General features: G+C 44.9%; 1 protein-coding gene across 1 annotated transcript in view; it reads right to left on the bottom strand.

Moving 5' to 3' along the window:
* Positions 1–19508, bottom strand: part of LOC122927693 (sialic acid-binding Ig-like lectin 14) — a 173584-nt gene extending 154076 nt beyond the window's left edge. Inside the window, exon 1 of the mRNA XM_044279788.1 lies at positions 19330–19508. The gene's annotated coding sequence lies outside the window, so the exon portion shown is untranslated. The remainder of the gene's footprint in view (positions 1–19329) is intronic.
* Positions 19509–20262: the final 754 nt, after the last annotated feature.

Below are 20262 nucleotides of genomic sequence, written 5' to 3'. Positions count from 1 at the left end.
GGATATAATGTCCAAACAGTGCATTTATTGTGCAACACCAGCAACAACAAAATGACAAAATAATAAACACTCGTCCGTCCAGGCTCTAACTAAACAAATAGATCCCTGACTCACCTAAGACCCTGTTCACACCCTGTGAACACGTGCGGCTTTCTGAGCCAATGTCCCCCAGCCTCCTGGCTGTACAGAGCACAGTACACCCACTGTCTCCAGTCCAGTGTCTCTTGGGGAATTGTGGTCACTCAGCCCTCCTGGCTTGGACCACACTGACAGAGCCTCCAGGCCTCTGTCCACAGGCAACACACTCCCCCTTGCTAACACTCTGGGAGGTGCTTTGTGCCAGCCTGATTACTTCCAGCTGGTCTCGCCTGTGGTGGAATAGGGGTGTGGACCGAACTATCCACCCCTTCCTTGCCTATACCCTGCTTGAGACCTGTCACTGTCTCACAATATATACAGTACAGACCAAAAGTTTGGACACACCTTCTCATTCAAAGAGTTTTCTTTATTTTCATGACTATGAAAATTGTAGATTCATACTGAAGGCATCAAAACTATGAATTAACACATGTGGAATTATATACATAACAAAAAAGTGTGAAACAACTGAAAATATGACATATTCTAGGTTCTTCAAAGTAGCCACCTTTTGCTTTGATTACTGCTTTGCACACTCTTGGCATTCTCTTGATGAGCTTCAAGAGGAAGTCACCTGAAATGGTTTTCACTTCACAGGTGTGCCCTTGTCAGGTTTAATAAGTGGGATTTCTTGCCTTATAAATGGGGTTGGGACCATCAGTTGCGTTGTGGAGAAGTCAGGTGGATACACAGCTGATAGTCCTACTGAATAGACTGTTAGAATTTGTATTATGGCAAGAAAAAAGCAGCTAAGTAAAGAAAAACAATTACTTTAAGAAATGAAGGTCAGTCAGTCCGAAAAATTGGGAAAACGTTGAAAGTGTCCCCAAGTGCAGTCACAAAAACCATCAAGCGCTACAAAGAAACTGGCTCACATGCGGACCGCCCCAGGAAAGGAAGACCAAGAGTCACCTCTGCTGCGGAGGATAAGTTCATCCGAGTCACCAACCTCAGAAATCGCAGGTTAACAGCAGCTCAGATTAGAGACCAGGTCAATGCCACACAGAGTTCTAGCAGCAGACACATCTCTAGAACAACTGTTAAGAGGAGACTGTGTGAATCAGGTCTTCATGGTAGAATATCTGCTAGGAAACCACTGCTAAGGACAGGCAACAAGCAGAAGAGACTTGTTTGGGCTAAAGAACACAAGGAATGGACATTAGACCAGTGGAAATCTGTGCTTTGGTCTGATGAGTCCAAATTTGAGATCTTTGGTTCCAACCACCGTGTCTTTGTGGGACGCAGAAAAGGTGAACGGATGGACTCTACATGCCTGGTTCCCACCGTGAAGCATGGAGGAGGAGGTGTGATGGTGTGGGGGTGCTTTGCTGGTGACACTGTTGGGGATTTATTCAAAATTGAAGGCATACTGAACCAGCATGGCTACCACAGCATCTTGCAGCGGCATGCTATTCCATCCGGTTTGCGTTTAGTTGGACCAAAATTTATTTTTCAACAGGACAATGACCCCAAACACACCTCCAGGCTGTGTAAGGGCTATTTGACCATGAAGGAGAGTGATGGGGTGCTGCGCCAGATGACCTGGCCTCCACAGTCACCAGACCTGAGCCCAATCGAGATGGTTTGGGGTGAGCTGGACCGCAGAGTGAAGGCAAAAGGGCCAACAAGTGCTAAGCATCTCTGGGAACTCCTTCAAGACTGTTGGAAGACCATTTCAGGTAACTACCTCTTGAAGCTCATCAAGAGAATGCCAAGAGTGTGCAAAGCAGTAATCAAAGCAAAAGGTGGCTACTTTGAAGAACCTAGAATATGACATATTTTCAGTTGTTTCACACTTTTTTGTTATGTATATAATTCCACATGTGTTAATTCATAGTTTTGATGCCTTCAGTGTGAATCTACAATTTTCATAGTCATAAAAATAAAGAAAACTCTTTGAATGAGAAGGTGTGTCCAAACTTTTTGATCTGTACTGTATATATATATATATATATATATATATATACATATGGTTTTATATATATTGTTTTATATATATTGTTTTTCAAACTATGTTACTATGTAAAGAATAATCTGTATTCAATCTAAAATTTATTTCTCTCTTTTTCTTTCTTGCTTTTTTATCTTTCTTCCAAGTAATACCTATCTACAAGCATAAATAAATAAAAAGTTGGGGTGCTGTGTAAAATGTAAATTAATAGCTCCGTATGTTATTCACCATACATCCTACATCAGGTAATGAGTGAGACATTTCACTGCTTTTGTAAAAAATTTAACTCATTTAGATCTTGATGGCAGCATCTCGCAAAAATTTGGATGGGGCCCTGTTCACTATTGTGTAGCATCGCCTCTTCTAATAAAAGTCTGTAAATGTCTGGGAAGTGAGTAGACAATTGCTGGAGTTTCTTTTCTTCATTCTTACTTTCTTTCTTTTTTTCTTTCTTTCATTCTTTCTTTTTTTCCTTTCTTTTTCTTTCTTTCTTTTCTTTTTTTGTCCTGTCAGATCTCTTACTGAAGTTTCCCTCACACCACGTCTTACAGTTTTGGTTACCATCTACCTCTGCTCGCCCTCATTGCCTCACATCCCTCTGTATTGCAGTTTCCTCCCGCTCACTCGTCCTTCACTTCCTCTTTTTTTCATGTTATCTTCTTGTCATTTGTTTTATGAAGTGGGAGATTTCATTTTTGCATAGTGATATTAGTCATATTATAAATATATGATATTATTCTGCTTACGTAGATTATAATGCATGTAATCAGATCAGAGCACGGTCCTCGACCTACTCCGGGTCACTTCTACACACCAGTATGTACAACGCTTGTCATATGCACCAGAAAAACTGAAGTAGCAGGGTTAACTTTGTAAGCGTCTTCTTTGCTCTGCACTAGTTCTCACATATAAAATATCCTGACATCTTTACATACTGTTCCTAATGATTCTGAAAAGCTCGACCCTGCGGCATGTGTAATAATTGTAATAATTATTAACCTATATTGTTAATTACCTAAAGCTTTTATGTTTGTTAGATTTCTAAATAAATTAATGGACTAAAATGAATACAAACATGTATACATACACTGGATTGCCGAAATTTCAGCCCCCTTAAAAAATGTTGTTTTTTTTTTAAATTGCGCTTACAAACCAATTCACTCTCAAAGTCCCAATTCATCATTTGTCAAAGATTTTTGTAAAAATTTAAATTTATGCTGAAATTGTGTGACTAGTCAATTTAAGTCCTTGTATACAAAGCAATGGTAAAGCAAGAAGTAATACATGTTGTACTACATACAAATGGGTTTCCAGAAAAAGCTGGCAGGGGATTTCAGTAATTTACTTTCTGTCTTCTATTTTTTGTGTTATTTTTCTGTGTGGGAATGAAAAAATTATAATTTCTTTTTTCTATTTTTATCATTTTTATTTATTTATTTATTTTATTCAATTTAGTCAGTGGTATAATGTTCATTTTATGAATCCGGTGGACATGATGACAGAAATACTAATGATTGTATTTTATTTTATGTTAATGTTTTACTGCTTTTGCACAATAACTAGAGAGGAGAAAAAATTTTGAAAAAATTGTTTCGCCGGTTCGCCAAATTTTTTGGAAAAAATTTGGTTCGATACGAATATATTCGCGGCAAATCGTGTTAAAAAACTGCTATTTCCTGGCTGCAGAGAGCCTCTATAGTGGTGTACAACACTGCGCCTTTCAGTAGCACACAAAGGGAGTCTGCTTTGGTAGTGAAATAAAACTGTGAATCCGTATAACATGTAGATGACAGGCATCGCTCTTAGAATCACTGCACACTTCACTTATTTGGGCAGTCACAGGGCCAAAACTAACCAGATAACTCAAGTGTCGATGTTAGCACCAAGAAGAAGTGCACCTCCTTACACTGTTGTCAGCGGATTCAACCTAGATGTCTACAGAACCTGTTCTATTAAACGCTTATACAAGTAGAGACCCCTGACAGAATGGAGAGGGTGTCAGCAGTAAGTTTGTGTTGACATCAGATTGTTTTGCCCTTCCTCTGATCCGTCAGGACAATAACCCACAAAAAACAGATCCTGTCTGTGGTGCATCCGCCTTCACTCAGCATTGGTCAACATTTGGTCAGTAATCCATCAGTATTGACAATGCAAAAATTGTCAGTTGTGTGTCTCATTTTTCCTTCCTTCTTAAAGTTCATAAGAAGGGTCAAATAAATGATAACAGCCAGGCCGAAAGGCAAACTGGTGGCCCAGTCATGAAGTGGGGAGGGTAGGAACAGCATGAGAAGTCCACAGAGTGGCCTATGACATAGTGGTGAGGTGGAAGCAGCATGAGGAGACCACAGAGTGGCACAATGACAGTGCAGAGGTGGCAGCAGCATCAGGAGGCCGCTAAGTGGCACAAGGACAGAGTGTGGAGGTTGCAGCAGCATGAGGAGGCCACAGAGTGGCACAATGACAGAGTCTGGAGGTGGCAGCAGCATTAGGAGGCTGCAGAGTGGTACAATTACAGAGTGTGGAGGTGGCAGCCGCATGAGCAGACCACAGAGTGGCACAATAACAGAGTCTGGAGATGGCTGCAGTATGATGAGGCCACAGAGTGGCACAATGACAAAGTCTGGAGGTGGCGGCAGCATGAGGAGGCCGCAGAGTTTCAGAATTCCAGAGTGTGGAGGTGGCAGCAGCATTAGGAGACCACAGAGTGGTACAATTACAGAGTGTGGTGGTGAAAGCAGCAGGAGAAGACCAAAGAGTGGCACAATAACACAGGCCGGAGGTGGCTGCAGCATGAGGAGGCCACATAGTGGCACAATTACAGAGTGTGGAGGTGGCAGCAGCATTAAGAGGCCGCAGAGTGGCACAATTCTAGAGTGTGGAGATGGTAGCAGCAGAGGCAGACCACAGAGTGGCACAATAACACAGTCTGGAGGTGGCTGCATCATGAGGAGGCCATAGAGTGGCACAATAACACAATCTGGAGGTGGCAGCAGCATGAGGAGGCCACAGAGTGGTACAATGACAGATTCCGCAGATGGCACTAGCATTAGCAGGCCGCAGAGTGGTACAATTACAGAGTGTGGAGGTGGCAGCAGCATGAGCAGACCATAGAGTGGCACAATAGCACAGTCTGGAGGTGGCAGCAGCATGAGGAGGCCGCAGAGTGGCACAATGACAGTCTGGAAGTGGAGACAGCATTAGGATGCCATAGAGTGGCACAATAACAGAGTCTGGAGGTGGCAGCAGCATGAGTAGACAGCAGAGTGGCAAAATTACAGAGTGTGGTGGTGGCAGAAGCATGAGAAGACCATAGACTGGCACAATAACACAGTCTGGAGGTGGCAGCAGCATGAGGAGGCAGCAGAGTGGCACAATGACAGTCTGGAAGTGGAGACAGCATTAGGAGGCCACAGAGTGGCACAATTCCAGAGTGTGGAGGTGGCAGCAGCATGAGCAGACCACAGAGTGGCACAATAACACAGTCTGGAGGTGGCTGCAGCATTAGGATGCCAAAGAGTGGCACAATAACACAGTCTGGAGGTGGCAGCAGCATGAGTAGACAGCAGAGTGGCACAGTTACAGAGTGTGGTGGTGGCAGCAGCATGATAAGACCATAGAGTGGCACAATAACACAGTCTGGAGGTGGCTGCAGCATGAGGAGGTCGCAGAGTTGCACAATTAAAGAGTGTGGAGGTGGCAGCAGCATAAGCAGACCATAGTGTGGCACAATAGCACAGTCTGGAGGTGGCTGCAGCATAAGGAGGCTGCAGAGTGGCACAATGACAGTCTGGAAGTAATGACAGCATTAGGAGGTCACAGAGTGGCACAATTACAGAGTCTGGAGGAGGCTGCAGCATCAGGAGGCCTCAGAGTGCCACAATGACAGAGTCTGAAGGTGGAATCAGCATCAGGAGGCCACAGAGTGGCAAGGTGACATAGTGTGGAGGTGGTAGCAGAATGAGCAGACCACAGAGTGGCACAATGACAGAGTTTTCAGGTGGCTGCGGCATGAAGAGGATGCAGAGTGGCACAATGACAGAGTCTGGAGGTGGCACCAGCATTAGGAGGCCACAGAAAGGCACAATGACAGAGTCTGGAGGTGGCATCAGCATGAGGAGGCCACAGAGTGGCGAGGTGACATAGTGTGGAGGTGGCAGCAGCAATAGCAGACCACAGAGTGGCACAATGACAGAGTCTGGAGGTGAATGCAGCATGAGGAGGCCACAGAGTGGCACAATGACAGAGTCTGGAGGTGACAGCAGCATGAACAGACCACAGAGTGGCACAATGACAGAGTCTGGAGGTGGTGGCAGCATCAGGAGGACGCAGAGTGGCAAGGTGACATAGTGTGAGCGTAGCAGCAGCATTAGGAAGCCACAAAGTTGCAAGGTGACTTAGTGTAGAGGTGGCAGCAGCATGAGGAGGCTACAGAGTAGCAAGGGGACATAATGTGGAGGTGGCAGCAGCATGAGGAAGCCACAGAGTGGCAAGGTGATATAGTGTGGAGGTGTGTGGCAATACCAGTACCCTCTGAAGATGGTGGGTGACAGAGGGAGCACTTGGCATCAGATGTGTGGAATCAGGCGGGTGGCAGCATCAGAATAGTAGCTGAGTCATGTAGCCAGAGGAAACCGGTCTCTTTTGTCAAAATGTTGGTGTGGCACCATGGATGATCTAGTCTGATACATCAGGAATGGTGGATGGAAATCCCTGCTGATCCACGCCTGATTCATCTAGACAAAGGTCAGTCTCTCCACATTTTGGGTGGACAGGCAAGTTCTACTTGGGGTAACTATGGCCCCCGCCGCACTAAACACCCGCTCTGATGCCACATTACTGAACGGGCAGGACAGCTTTTCCCGGGCAAACTCAGCCAGTTGCGGCCACAAATCGAGTTTGGCTGCCCAGTAGTCCAGTGGACCTTCAATGACGGCTGTCGAAGCATGCCACCACCTGCTGGATCAGGCTCTGTTCAAGGTCTAGATGCTGTTGCTGGTGAGTAGTTTCTTCAGTAGGCGGGTGAAGAAAACTGCTCATCAGCGACTCTAGACTCAGGCTGCTGCTGATGGAGCTGGTACTGCTCCTTCCACCACAGCAGCCATTGCTGTGGAATGTGAGTGCAGAGGGCCACCCATGTCAGCCGTGGGAGAGGATGGACGATGGCCCAGATAGGCAACCGCCAACTTACTAGATGGGATGTCTCTATAGTAGTTCAGTTTGTCCTCCCTCTCAGCGGGTGTAAAAAGGGCCCCCATTTTGGTCCGGTTGCAAGGGCCCAACAAGGTGGAGAGCCAGAAGTCATCCCGCTGCCGAATGGTGACAATTCGGCTGTCACTTCCCAAACAAGTGAACATGCAGCAGGCCTTTTGTGCAAGTGACTCGGAGGGACTCCCTGCCGCCATCTTTAATGCATGCTGCCACGGTGTTTCTGGGTCCTCTGCCTCGTCTCCCTCATCGCCCTGTAGCATCTCTAGCTGCTCCTCCTCTCCTGTCCCCTGAGTAGAAAAACCACTCCATTGTCGTCATTCTCCTCCTGCTCCTCCAGTTCAGATCCCACAGGGCTCATGTGGCTGTGAGATCTAGGCGCCACATCTCCAGTCCCCTGAACAGCCAGATTTACCAGCATCTTTTCCAGGACATGAAGCAGTGGAATAAAATCGTTCATCCCGTAGTCCTGGCGACTGACAAATAACGTGGCTTCCTCAAAGGGCCTGAGCAAACGGCAGGTATCACGCATGAGCTGCCATTGGCAGACATCGAAGTTACACAGGGAAGTACACCTGTCCGCTTGGATCATCAGGAAATCGTTTGTGGCCTTTCTCTGTTAGTAGCCTGTGCAACATATGGGGGGTAGAATTCCAACGGGTGGAAACGTTGCATATCAGCCTATGTTGGGGGATGCCGTTCTGCAGTTGCAGCTCAAGGAGGGTGTGCTTTGCGGTGTACGAGTGGCTGAAGTGCATGCAAATTTTCCTGGCCATTTTTAGGATGTCTTGCAGATGGGTGGAATACTTCAGGAACCGCTAGACAACCAGATTGAACACGTGTGCCATGCAGGGCTCATGGCTCAGCCCTCCTTGATGCAGCACCGACACAATGTTCTTCCCGTTGTCAGTCACCATGTTTCCGATTTTCAAAAAGGAGTAAAATTATTACAAAGATTTTCACAGGAGTGAACACAGGACATTTGGCCTTGATTTTAGAACATTCTATTCTAGATATTATGAAAAACAATGCAAGCATCAGCATGAAAAATAATTAAGTATAAGAAATTAGGCTGGATAGAAATGTATGATGCCATTGATACTACCCTCCAAGATGGCACTGAGAGACCCTACCCCACCCCCCAGCAGCCATCTTAGCTGAGGTAACTTCCTCACCAGCGGACATCTTAACTAATCCAACTTCTGGCCTGGCTGCCATCTTAACTTCTGCAACTTACGGCTGGCCCGGTGGCCTTTTTAACTAAAGGAACTTTACTCCCAGCCCAGCGGCCATCTTAGTTACTGGTACTTTTCCTGATACGGCTACAAGCACGGAAACTATACACATAGATCCAAGTAGCACCACATAAAGTACTGAACTCAGTAAGGGAAGGATACACATATACCTATAATTAGTTATTACTCGTAGTTACTTAACTTTTATGTTTTTTTCCTTTACTAGGATTAAGTCAGCACTTGGAGGCAACTTCATCTCGATTCATAGCTTTAAGTCCAGACAGATTATGTTCTTTCTGTCTTTCATAGGATGTTGCTGAAGAATGCTAACCTTGAGATAAGATGCTTCAGAAGTAGTAAGGAAGAAAGAATGTAGAAAGGCAGTGAAGGACATCAGCAAGCTAATGAAAGGTGTAGACACGCCCCCCCCACCACCACCACTAAACAGCAAATATATTTTGGTTTTGCCACTAATACACAGCAAGAATGGCTTTAGAACAGATAATAGCACCTTTGACTGGCAAATATATTTTGGTTTTGCCACTAATACACGTCAAAAATTGCTTTAAATCAGATAACAGCACCGCTGAGCGCCAAATATAATTTTTCTTTTTATAGTAATACACACCACAAAAGGATTTAAAAGATATACGGTGACTGCACTGCTAAACGGCAAATTCAACGTTACTACAAAGTCCCGACTCCATTTATTCTAACTCCTACACCATCCAAGTTCAACATCCCCTTTTTGCACTGCTTCGGACTACACCCCATCTCAGATCCAAGGATATCCAGGTAGGAGAACCGTGACACGTGCATACAACATCTACAGAGATATTGTAGGCTACTCTACACCACTCTGGAATTCCTACCCTGGGTACCAACATTACCATCTACAAAGGGGACTCCATGTCCTCGTTGCTTAACTGCAACTGGTGTCAAGATTTATTGCTCTATAAGAAGACATATTTCGTAGAAAGCTCCTAAGGGGCAAGGGAAACCCCAGACTCTGGCAGTAGGCCTGTTGCATCAAAGTGGCGTCACGAACAGGATCCAGAACTGTACCCAAACTGTGTGCCATTAAGAACCCTTAAGAATAGGATACAAACAACCAAATTGTGGGCCTACCAGCCTATTGGATTTACAAATATACCTCTAAAAAGGACTTTGATTACTTTTTTGCGGAGCGACCGATGCAAAACGCAGCGTGTAGGCACCCAAAGAGATAAATCGCCATTTTTGCTTGTGATGGCGCAGCATCTTCTTCATGCCCAGAGGCCGAAATTGAAGAAACTCCCCTTGCTGAAGCGCGAAAACTTAGCCCAGCCTACAGGGAGCAAGACCATTGCATGATGAGGAAGCTCCGCCCCTATAGCCCCTCCTGTATTTCCTGTCAGTACTCACGCTGAGAAAGACAAGATGGCGTGCCCAAGACAACCCGATTGGGGTGGCATGGGCTGGGGTGCTGGGCAAAACTGCGGCCTATGATTCCCTCAAACCGGTTGCACCCCTAAGTGTCAAGGCCTACGCGGCCTTTACCTGGGACTATCAGAAGGCGGTAGAAAACTGGGTCATCCGATTGTTGGAGCGACCTCTGCCTGGTGACCCTGAATTAGAAAGGAGGATTGGGACTGTACTCTGGTTTAATGTGGAGCGGGGCAGCGGCTTCATTTAGGACGACAGATCCGGAACAGAACTCTTTATGAATAGGCGTTCTGTGAAGCGGCTGCACTTACCCCAAGCCCAGCACAGCTTATACCAAGGGGAGCAGGTGGTGTACACCCCCATGCGGTCCGCCAAAGACCCCTTTGCCACTGGGGTGAGCCTACTACCAAAACCCCTGGTGCCCAAGTCAGTACCAGAGCACTGGCAGGAGGACCCAACGGCCACCGGGAAGGTGCACTGCTTGCGGGAATTGCCAGATGGCGTCTTGCACTTTGGTGTCCAACCGGAGCCGGAGCCTCTATTGCCTGGACTACCTGCAGAGCCGACATGCCAGACGGGATGTGTGTTGACGACTATTATTTCGTCCCACCACAGTTTACCAGCTGCCCCAGAAGATCGTTTGCAGGAGCCTCTGCAGCCCGAGATCCTGGACCGTTTACTGATGACCGGAATGTCTGCCCCTGCGAGGCAAAAGGTCACCATGGCAAGCCGGAGCACCACCACCCGGACACTGTAAAGGTCCGACGTTATGTGTCGCCAGAGCACCACCATGGCAGCACACATGGACTTTACCTCTCATGTCCTTTTCCAGCTCCAGTAGTGAGGAGGACCTAAGGCCCCTCTTCTAAGGAGTCAGACCACCTCTGCCTTAAAGAAAAAACTACTGACTTTGGGAGTCACTCCGTGGACTACACCTGATGGGTGAAGGCCTGTTGGTATATATATGTTTCTTTTTCAGGTTGCCCCGTTTTTCCCTCACCCTGATGGTCACATTTTAGTTAGAACTCCCCCCAGTAACATCATTAATATCCAAGTTGCCCGGAATAGTGCAACATTTTCCTTTTCCCCCCCTTTTCAGGTTATTTGGGAGCCTGTTGCTGATTGTTCTCATGGCCTGTGCTTCTATATCCTACTGTTACCCATGTGGATTACAAATCACTTTGTGCCTTATATGGATTACAATTACTTCTTACCTTGGATTACAAGGTAAGTGACAGTGTCTTCAAGTACAGAAGAAAAAGACTCTAAAGTGACTCTATTACTTTATTGCACTATTTAATTGCATTAATAAAAATGTGCCTTATCTATTTTGCAGTAACGTTTTGCATTTTCAGAAACGTTCAAGTATATTGCCCATTGTGTGTTTCCTTTGCAGGTTCCACAATGTGATTTGTATGCACTATTGTATGGACTTTTGCACTTTATTTCTCGATCACTAGATAGTAAGCACTTTAGGTATTGATTGGACTGCTCTGAGTACAGCTGGTAGATTCCAAGCAGCACATTCTAACTTTTCATTGCTCATTATTGATTGCCTCTGAGTACAACTGGAACTAATGGTTCTAAACCAAGTGGTTATGTGCTAAGTCGAGTACATGTATAACTAATGGTTCTAGACCAAATGGCTATGTACCAAGTAAATCTAACACCATTAAGGGTGACCAGCTGCTATTATACGGTATGTGTCTGGAGTAGTAGGAGAAAGGATTCCTCCTCCTAATTTGCACCTTGTGTCTAGTCAAGGTTGAGTATGTCCTAAGGCCTTGCGTGCCGCCTTATGGAAATTTTGTAGCTACCTGTTTTAGTTATCAAGGTGACGTAGCGTAAAGCATAATTAGGCCTTGTTGTTGGAAGGGAATACAGGATAAAGCCACCCTTCTATTTGCAGGCGTTTTTTATTGCATAGTGGTGGGAATACAAAGTAAAGACACCCCCGCTCTTTCTTTGGTATTTGTGGCCCAATAATACTCAAAGTATAGTCAGTAGTGAGCACTCAGTGCACAATGTATGGTTCTCTGGTTATACCTGAGAGGGAAACTGTTAACGGACATCCTACTCGCAAGAGCAGAGAGACCTTTTGTTAGCCGTCTTATATTACAGTCTTTGTATTGCAGCACCATATATTTATTTGGTACCCTGAGAGCATATACTGTATACAGTATATGTCTGGTATTCATGTTTTTGCATATCCTAAGCACAAGCCAAGGGGAGCTTGCCTCTTAAGTGCAGGAGAATGTAATGTCCCGGAGTGCCACTACCACCTCCTTTTGTACCCCCCACTATCTGTATGGTGTGATCCAGTGTCATCTTGCGTAATTATTTATGTGTCCTGCAAAATGTGTATGATTTCTATGCAACTGTTTATATTAAGATGTAATGTGCCTGGTTCACCAGCAGGTGGCATCAAACTCGGCAGAGCTATTTTCTTGGAGAGGAACCATCTAGTTCAATTCCAGCCCTCTCTAGAGAGGGAGGAGTTTAGTTAGGCAGTAGATCAGTCTATTCCACCCTTTCTCTGGCAGAGGTTGTGTGTTGGATAGCAGAGCACTAGCCAGCCTCTGAAGTCTACATGGTTGCCTGTGCCCTCCTCGGCTGGCATTGCCTTCATCCAAGCTGAGGTAAGAGCTTGAGGTACAGCTGTAGCAGTGTTAACACTCAAACTCTTAACTCAAATTTTTTAACTCATCGTGTTATCTTGAAACAAAAGCCATTGAAAAGCAATTGAAGGTGTTTTCTTAACGCATTTAGTTTAGATAACACGTCTCATAAAGCATGATTGTTAACTCTACTACATCTGTACTCAAAGCCACGACAAGAAGTTCCAAGTATTCAAGTTAAAGTAAGAAGAGACAGCCTACAGCTAACCTAAGTTCCAGCAGAAGAGAAAGTTCCTAGCATAGCATAGCATAGCAGGCTGAGATTGTTGCAGAAGTGTTTGCCTGCCAAAGTAAAGCCAATACCTGCTGATGACCAAGAAACCATTTGGAAACTGTTTGGATTACCGTTTATGCCAAGTAAAGCTGTGTTCAACGTTACTACAAAGTCTGGACTGGTCTGGTCATGATTACTTGCTCTATAGGAGGGACATATTTCGTAGAAACCTCCTAAGGAGCAAGGGATACCCCAGACGCTGGCAGTAGGTCCGTTGCAGCAGTGAGGATGACACAAAGACAGGTGAGGGGGAAAAGTTAGACCAAGATTAGGAAACAGACAATCCAGTATTTGCTGTGCCCTAAAACATTTTAGCAAATTCAAGTCCGGCCCCAATGATATCCCTCACTCTGGGTGATAAAGAAGTAGTCCCGTTTTTGATTGAGCCAAGACAGTTGAGCATAGCAAATATATGTCCTCCCCTTATTTAATCTCCACGGACACCCGTCCTTGTGTAGGAGTGGATGGGAAAGTAGTATGCTCCCCTTTTAACAGAACCCATCCGTGCTAGCTTTGCACTTAACCAGGAAGTGCTTGCCCGGTTGCTGTTCAGTGATAATGCCCCCTGTTGCTTCCTGGGTGCAGACTTGCTTGCAAAAGTAGTACGTGCCAGCATCTCATACCTGGCGGACGGCACTGTGAAACTAACAGGCGCCCCACTTCCCAGGAAGATGCAGTATCTCTTGAGTATGGCACAGTCAGATGCCATATCTCAAACAATCCGAGACTTTTTGAAAAAGAAAAAAAAAAGGGGGGTTTATCAGGGAGATTGTATCCCTTCTAACACTCTTTTGTACCCTGTGAAAAAGAAAAGTGAGAAGGGAAAACCCACCCATTACCGGATGGTACATGACCTACGTACTGTCAATGAAGCCACAGTTTTTAACACCCCCATTGTGCCCAATCCACACACCTTGTTGGCTGAGGTTCCCACTACCTCTACCCACTCCACGGTGATTGATCTGGCAAATGTTTTCTTTTCAGTACCGCTACATCCAGAGGTTGCTCGGACATCCCTTTGCCCAGAAACATGAATGCACTGAGGACATTTTTGGGCCCTGTTGCTTATTGCAGATGCAGTTGTCGTAGAAATATTAATAGTTGTAATCTGCTCGCATCAAAGTTTGTGTAGAAAAATAGGTAAATCTCTGTTCCCTTAGCCGCAGTCAGAGACAGACCCCGGTGTTACCATATTGATTGAATTCTTGCTGAGCACTCCCCTCTGCCCTGCTCAGTATGTCTCTTTTATTTACTAACAAAAGGTGTAAAAGGGGCTGGACAAGACAAGGATACAGGAAGTGATGACATAGGAAGACAAGACACCATCATTTAGAATAACCTAGCTAGCTAACAAACACATGTATACTATAACCTACCATTACCACTGGAGCTAATTTTCTCCAGCCTCGCTCAGTGATCAATGCCAGATAAAATTACTATGATCCTCATGCATGTTTTTTTACAGGACAACGTCATTATCTCCAGCGGCTGATCAGGCGCACTAGAGACAACAAACGCACGTTCCTTTTATATGCACCAGTCAAAAACTGCTATGCGTGATTTAGCACATAGTGCATGTTATGCCCCAGGGTTCAGCACTGTCACAGCCAGATATACTCAAGGATGTATCATTTGTGCCCAGAACAACATGGACAAGGTGGTTAAGGTACCCTAGAAACACACGTCTTTGTACCTGTTTCAACGCTTGCAGACTACATTCAACTACCCAAGGTGGGCATGTATGAGTAAGTAATGTTGTGTGATGACTTGTTTTCAGGATGGCCAGAAGCATACCGTAAAGACTACAGTAAAGAAGATTATGGCCGAAGTTGAATGCAGGTATGGGGTACCTGAGACCATTGAAAGTGACGGAGGTGTTCATTTCATAGGTGAAGTGATGCAGGAGATGATGAAGGTTTTGGGTGTAGAACAGTCCCTAGAAGGTCCTTTTTGTGTCAGCCCCTAGGACAGGATTGTATTTTCCACAGCAGCTCCAAACGCAACATGGTTATCTGACAGATTATGTGATCAGTTTGCACAAGCATTTGACTAAAATACATTCTCAAGTTTTTGCTTCACTTCCAGATCTTGATAAAGCACCAGGAACCCACTTGTGTCTGGAGATTGGGTGTTGGTAAAAAGACACGTTAGAAAAGTCCTCAAACCCTGGTTTGATGGTCCATTTCAAGTGTTGTTGACCACAAGCACATCAGTGAGACTCCTAGGAAAGCCTAATTGGATCTGCGCCAGTCATTGCAAGAAAATGTTGAGTCTGGAGACTTGAAAGAATGTTGTTACTTGTTCTCCCTTATTTGACTGCTGTTCCTGACTCAAAGATTATATTCTAAATGAGATAGAAAAATTGGTTTCTGGGCCGTGAAAAAGTTTTGTAAAAGGAAGAACAAAGATGTTACTGTCCGATACTTCCAGCCCAATGACCCATTGATAGTATTGCCCAAAGATTCTCAGTATTAATAGTTTTTTATGTTCACAATCGAGAAGTTGAAGACTGAAACCCAACTAAGGCTACTTTCACACTGGCGTTTTGGCTTTCCGTTTGTGAGATCCGTTCAGGGCTCTCACAAGCAAAACGGATCAGTTTTGCCCTAATGAATTCTGAATGGAAAAGGATCCGCTTGCAGCGTTTTGGTGTCCGTCTGACGAAACTGAGCCAAACGGATCCGTTCTGACACACAATGTAAGTCAATGGGGCCGTTTTCTATGACACAATCTGGCACAATAGAAAACGGATCTGTCCTCCATTGACTTTCAACGGTGCTCAAGACAGATCCGTCTTGGCTATTTTAAAGATAATACAACCGGATCCGTTCTGAACGGATGCAGACGGTTGTATTATCTGAACGGATCCCGCACCGAACGCGAGTGTGAAAGTAGCCTAGGCAGCCACCACTCAACATCACCCCCGTATATTCAGTATTAGGGATAGGTGAGAATCTGACTTCCTATTGTATAAGTCCGTTACGAGGGAGCCTTTCCAATAGGGATTCTCTCTAAAGTGGTGAAACAACCAACAGGTACAATGGGACAGATTGTAGAACCTACTTAGATTAGGGAAAGAATGAGATCCAAGGTGGGACTGATAGAGATGTGGATATCATTCTTGATCAACTAAGATGACCTCCATATCCTCCAGCTCTCAGACAATGTCTTATGTACCCAACCCTCCTCCTTGATGTGTCATATATGACGTATGCTGTACTGCTGTTAGTATGAAGCCATTGCAAGATGGCGCTGGCACCTAGATATATAATGCACAATGCGCAGATGCCAAGTGTTATCTCTTTTCTTATTTTTGTATTCTAGCCAATGCCATGAGCCTCAGGGGGGGATGCCCCCCCCCCCCCTTCTCATGTCCTTATAAACTGCTTAACTTCCATGAATAAATGAGAACCGCTTTGACCCTTACCTGGTGATAGTGTTGATTCTCCCATGCATGTAAAATCCTATGATTAAGGGCTCTTTCACACCTGCGTTATTGTCTTCCGGCATAGAGTTCCGTCGTCGGGGCTCTATGCCGGAAGAATCCTGATCAGGATTATCCTAATGCATTCTGAATGGAGTGAAATCCGTTCAGGATGCATCAGGATGTCTTCAGTTCCGGAATGGAACGTTTTTTGGCCGGAGAAAATACCGCAGCATGCTGCGCTTTTTGCTCCGGCCAAAAAAACTGAAGACTTGCCGCAAGGCCGGATCCGGAATGAATGCCCATTGAAAGGCATTAATCCGGATCCGGCCTTAAGCTAAACGTCGTTTCGGCGCATTGCCGGATCCGACGTTTAGCTTTTTTAGAGTGGTTACCATGGCTGCCGGGACGCTAAAGTCCAGGCAGCCATGGTAAAGTGTAGTGGGGAGCGGGGGAGCAGCATACTTACCGTCCGTGCGGCTCCCGGGGCGCTTCAGAGTGACGTCAGGGCGCCCCAGGCGCATGGATCACGTGATCGCATGGCACGTCATCTATGCGCATGGGGCGCTCTGAAGTCACTCTGGAGCGCCCCGGGAGCCGCACGGACTGTAAGTATACCGCTCCCCCGCTCCCCGCTCCTACTATGGCAACCAGGACTTTAATAGCGTCCTGGCTGCCATAGTAACACTGAACACATTTTGAAGACGGATCCGTCTTCAAATGCTTTCAGTACACTTGCGTTTTTCCGGATCCGGCATGTAATTCCGGCAAGTGGAGTACACGCCGGATCCGGACAACGCAAGTGTGAAAGAGGCCTAAGACACTAATTTGGAGCAGCAGAGCAAACATCTTTGGCTCTGATTAGGAGCAGCTTTAACAAATACACAGCAAATTTGGCTTTACAACAGATAACCGCACAACTGACCTGCAAATATATTTTACTTTTGCCACTAATACACAACAAAAAGGGCTGTAATTTTAGCACTTCACCAACACAACAGCTAATAAGCCCCTTTTTTCCCACTAATACAAGCCAAAAAATGCTTTAGAACACATAACTGCACCGCACAAGGGCAAATAAGACATAGAAATATTTCCTTGTAACAAACCCTGTTAATGGCTGTATCAATCAGCACTTGCACCCCAATAATAAGAGCGGTTTGCTGGAATTACAGAGCTGTATGATGGCAATTTGGATCCGCAGTCAGTGCAGCAAGGTGTAATAGGATTGTTCCTATTACCCAGGCTGTAACCGCCCCTACTGAACCCTGTTCAGCTTCAATGCTGTGGAATGATGCCTCCCTATCCTTTCCCGACTCCTTGAACAATCTTTCCCTGCACTGGCAAATCTCTTTTTCTGCACAATTAAATAGTTTTTCCTAGCACTGTCCCTAGCGCCTGCAGACGTCTCTCCCTGCACTAAGTACACTGGTAAATGGCAGAATCCAAGATGGCTGAGGCTATGTATAGGTCTGTGACATCACAGGGCTGGCTGGCTGCTGATTGGCAGGTCAATCTGGGTGATCCCGCCATACCAGAGTTCCTTTTTCCATGTCCTCACACGCCCTCATTGAAAAAATGTGATTTGTTACCACGAAGCGCGAGGAAATTCGGCTTCAGTGCAAATAAAATTTTTCCTAAAATTCAGATCGAATTCCACTTCGTCAACTTCAATTCGCTCATCTCTAACAATAACTTCACATCCTTAAGAAAATTATGTGCATAAAATTGGTTTATTTTTTTTCTTAAATTTTTACCAATTTCTAGTTCAGGTCAATATGGACAAAGTGATGCCATTTTTTCCATTTGATATACAGTATGGGAACAAAGAGGGTTATTTGGTGTACTATGTACCGCTTTCCAAGTTCAATTCACGGGAAACACTGCTTTTCGCATCGCGATACGACGATATAATAGAATGCTGCGCACATTTACAAGTTAGTGCGATTTCTCTATATATAGACCGTGTAACCTTGTCCTTAGGTGGTGACTGCTTTTTTAACCAAATTGCGGCGGTTGTAGCATGACTTGTATATAAGGCTATCAATTGTTGGGATAGGAAGATTTTTAACAATTTTTATCTTTTATAACCTTTTTTTTATTATATATTGCACCTACTTTTTTAATTTTTATATTTTTATTTTTTATCTTCTATAAATAAAGTTTGGGGCTTTATAAAAATATTCCTCTGGTCGAGTTGATTAGCGCACCTCTTCCACAACAGAACCTAGGAGAGCCACCTTGCTACGATTTATTGATTCTCCATATTGCCTCCTTTGCTTTGATACATTTTTACATCACATTGTACACTGCTTGTTTCCAGGGGTTAAGGCCAACGCTGCTGCGCACATACAAGGTGGCCGGGATAGTAGCTGCTGCACACGCATGTCTATGCACGCTCCCACGGTCTGGACCACCAGAGAGGCTGGTGCTTTTTTCTAGAGCGCACAAGCATGTCCACAATTGCTGGATTGCAGGTTGGTCGGAACCCCCGGATACGAGCAGTGTATAATGTGATGGAAAAATGACTCCAGCCAGTGAAGGAAGCAATATGGATAATAACAATACATTGGGAAGTGCCTTGTATTAACTTTGTCTACATGAGAAATGCAAGACAACACTTTCAAAGTTGATCTCAATGTCATTTGGATGCAGAAGCTCTTAAGCTCCTTATATTGGTGGATGAGGGCAGCAAGAATGTTATCATTGGCAGAAGTAGGAGACTTGGCGCACTATTTTGGAAAAATGGGGCTCCAACCACTATTCAGTTATATCTAGCAATTAGCGAAGTATTGAAAAATTAGTTTTGGCCGCTTCACCAAATTTTACCAAAAAGTTTGCTTAGTAACGAATTACTTAGTCACAAAGCGCATTTCTTTTTAACTAGTGGGTGCAATGACAGGAAGCAGTGAAAGTGCCGCCCCCATCATTGTACCCCTCAGATGCCTCGCTCATATTACAGTGTAAATAAACAATAAATGTAAGAAGATAATACTTACCTCATCCATTTGATCGTGAAGAGTCGGCCACTGCCATCTTGATTGAATATCCAGAGCGAAATCTCGTGTGGTCTGTAGTGACATCATACGTTCCCGCGCATGGGATTTCGTGCGGGATCTTTACTTAAGATGGCGGGCTCTTCGTGCTCAAATGGATGAGTATGATTTTTTCAATTTTTTTTTACCCTATTTGAGGGAAAATCGATTCTTTACCACAAAATTCGGCTTTGCAGTGAATCAAATTTGCCCTGAAATTCTGATCGCTTTGTGGACTTCGATTGGCTTAACACTAATTATATCATGAAGAAAAACTGAATGATGTTCAGTGGTGGACATCAAGACATATTACACAAAATATCAAATGATCTATAAAGAAAGAGTAATATCCAAGTAATACACAACATATAGACATAGCTCCACTACTTCTTCTCCTTCATAACAAGCCATTCTAGGCTCCAGCTCTACCAATTCTATCTGATATTTCATTAGAACAAAAAAAACTTCCAGAATGAATTAATAAAGGACAGGAGACCGGCTCGGACTGGCCCACAGGGGTACAGGTGAAACCCCCTGAGCAAGGTGGGCCCCTAGTCTCCCACCCCCTGCACAAGTGGCACATAACACCGTAGACTTACTGCACTACATACATATATTCAATGTACAGCACCTCAACCAGCCCACGTTCATATAAAAAACTTGATAGATTATTAAAGAAACTCCCCACTTTATTATGATAGACCGGATCAGAGCTGAGATGACTTCTAGGTATAGAGGAAAGCTAGCCTATATCCTCTTTTCCCCAGGACCTTCCTTCTCAAAGTTGATGCACGGACCCCTATATTCAATCATCTGGTGGCATGTTGCTGCTGTGTGAGCAGGTAATATTTGAATGTATCCATAGGGTGGGCCCCCAAAATAAATTTTACTGGTGGG

The sequence above is a fragment of the Bufo gargarizans genome, chromosome 1 (assembly GCF_014858855.1).
Source record: "Bufo gargarizans isolate SCDJY-AF-19 chromosome 1, ASM1485885v1, whole genome shotgun sequence".
Taxonomy (NCBI): domain Eukaryota; kingdom Metazoa; phylum Chordata; class Amphibia; order Anura; family Bufonidae; genus Bufo; species Bufo gargarizans.
This window is presented reverse-complemented; position numbering and strand designations above follow the sequence as displayed.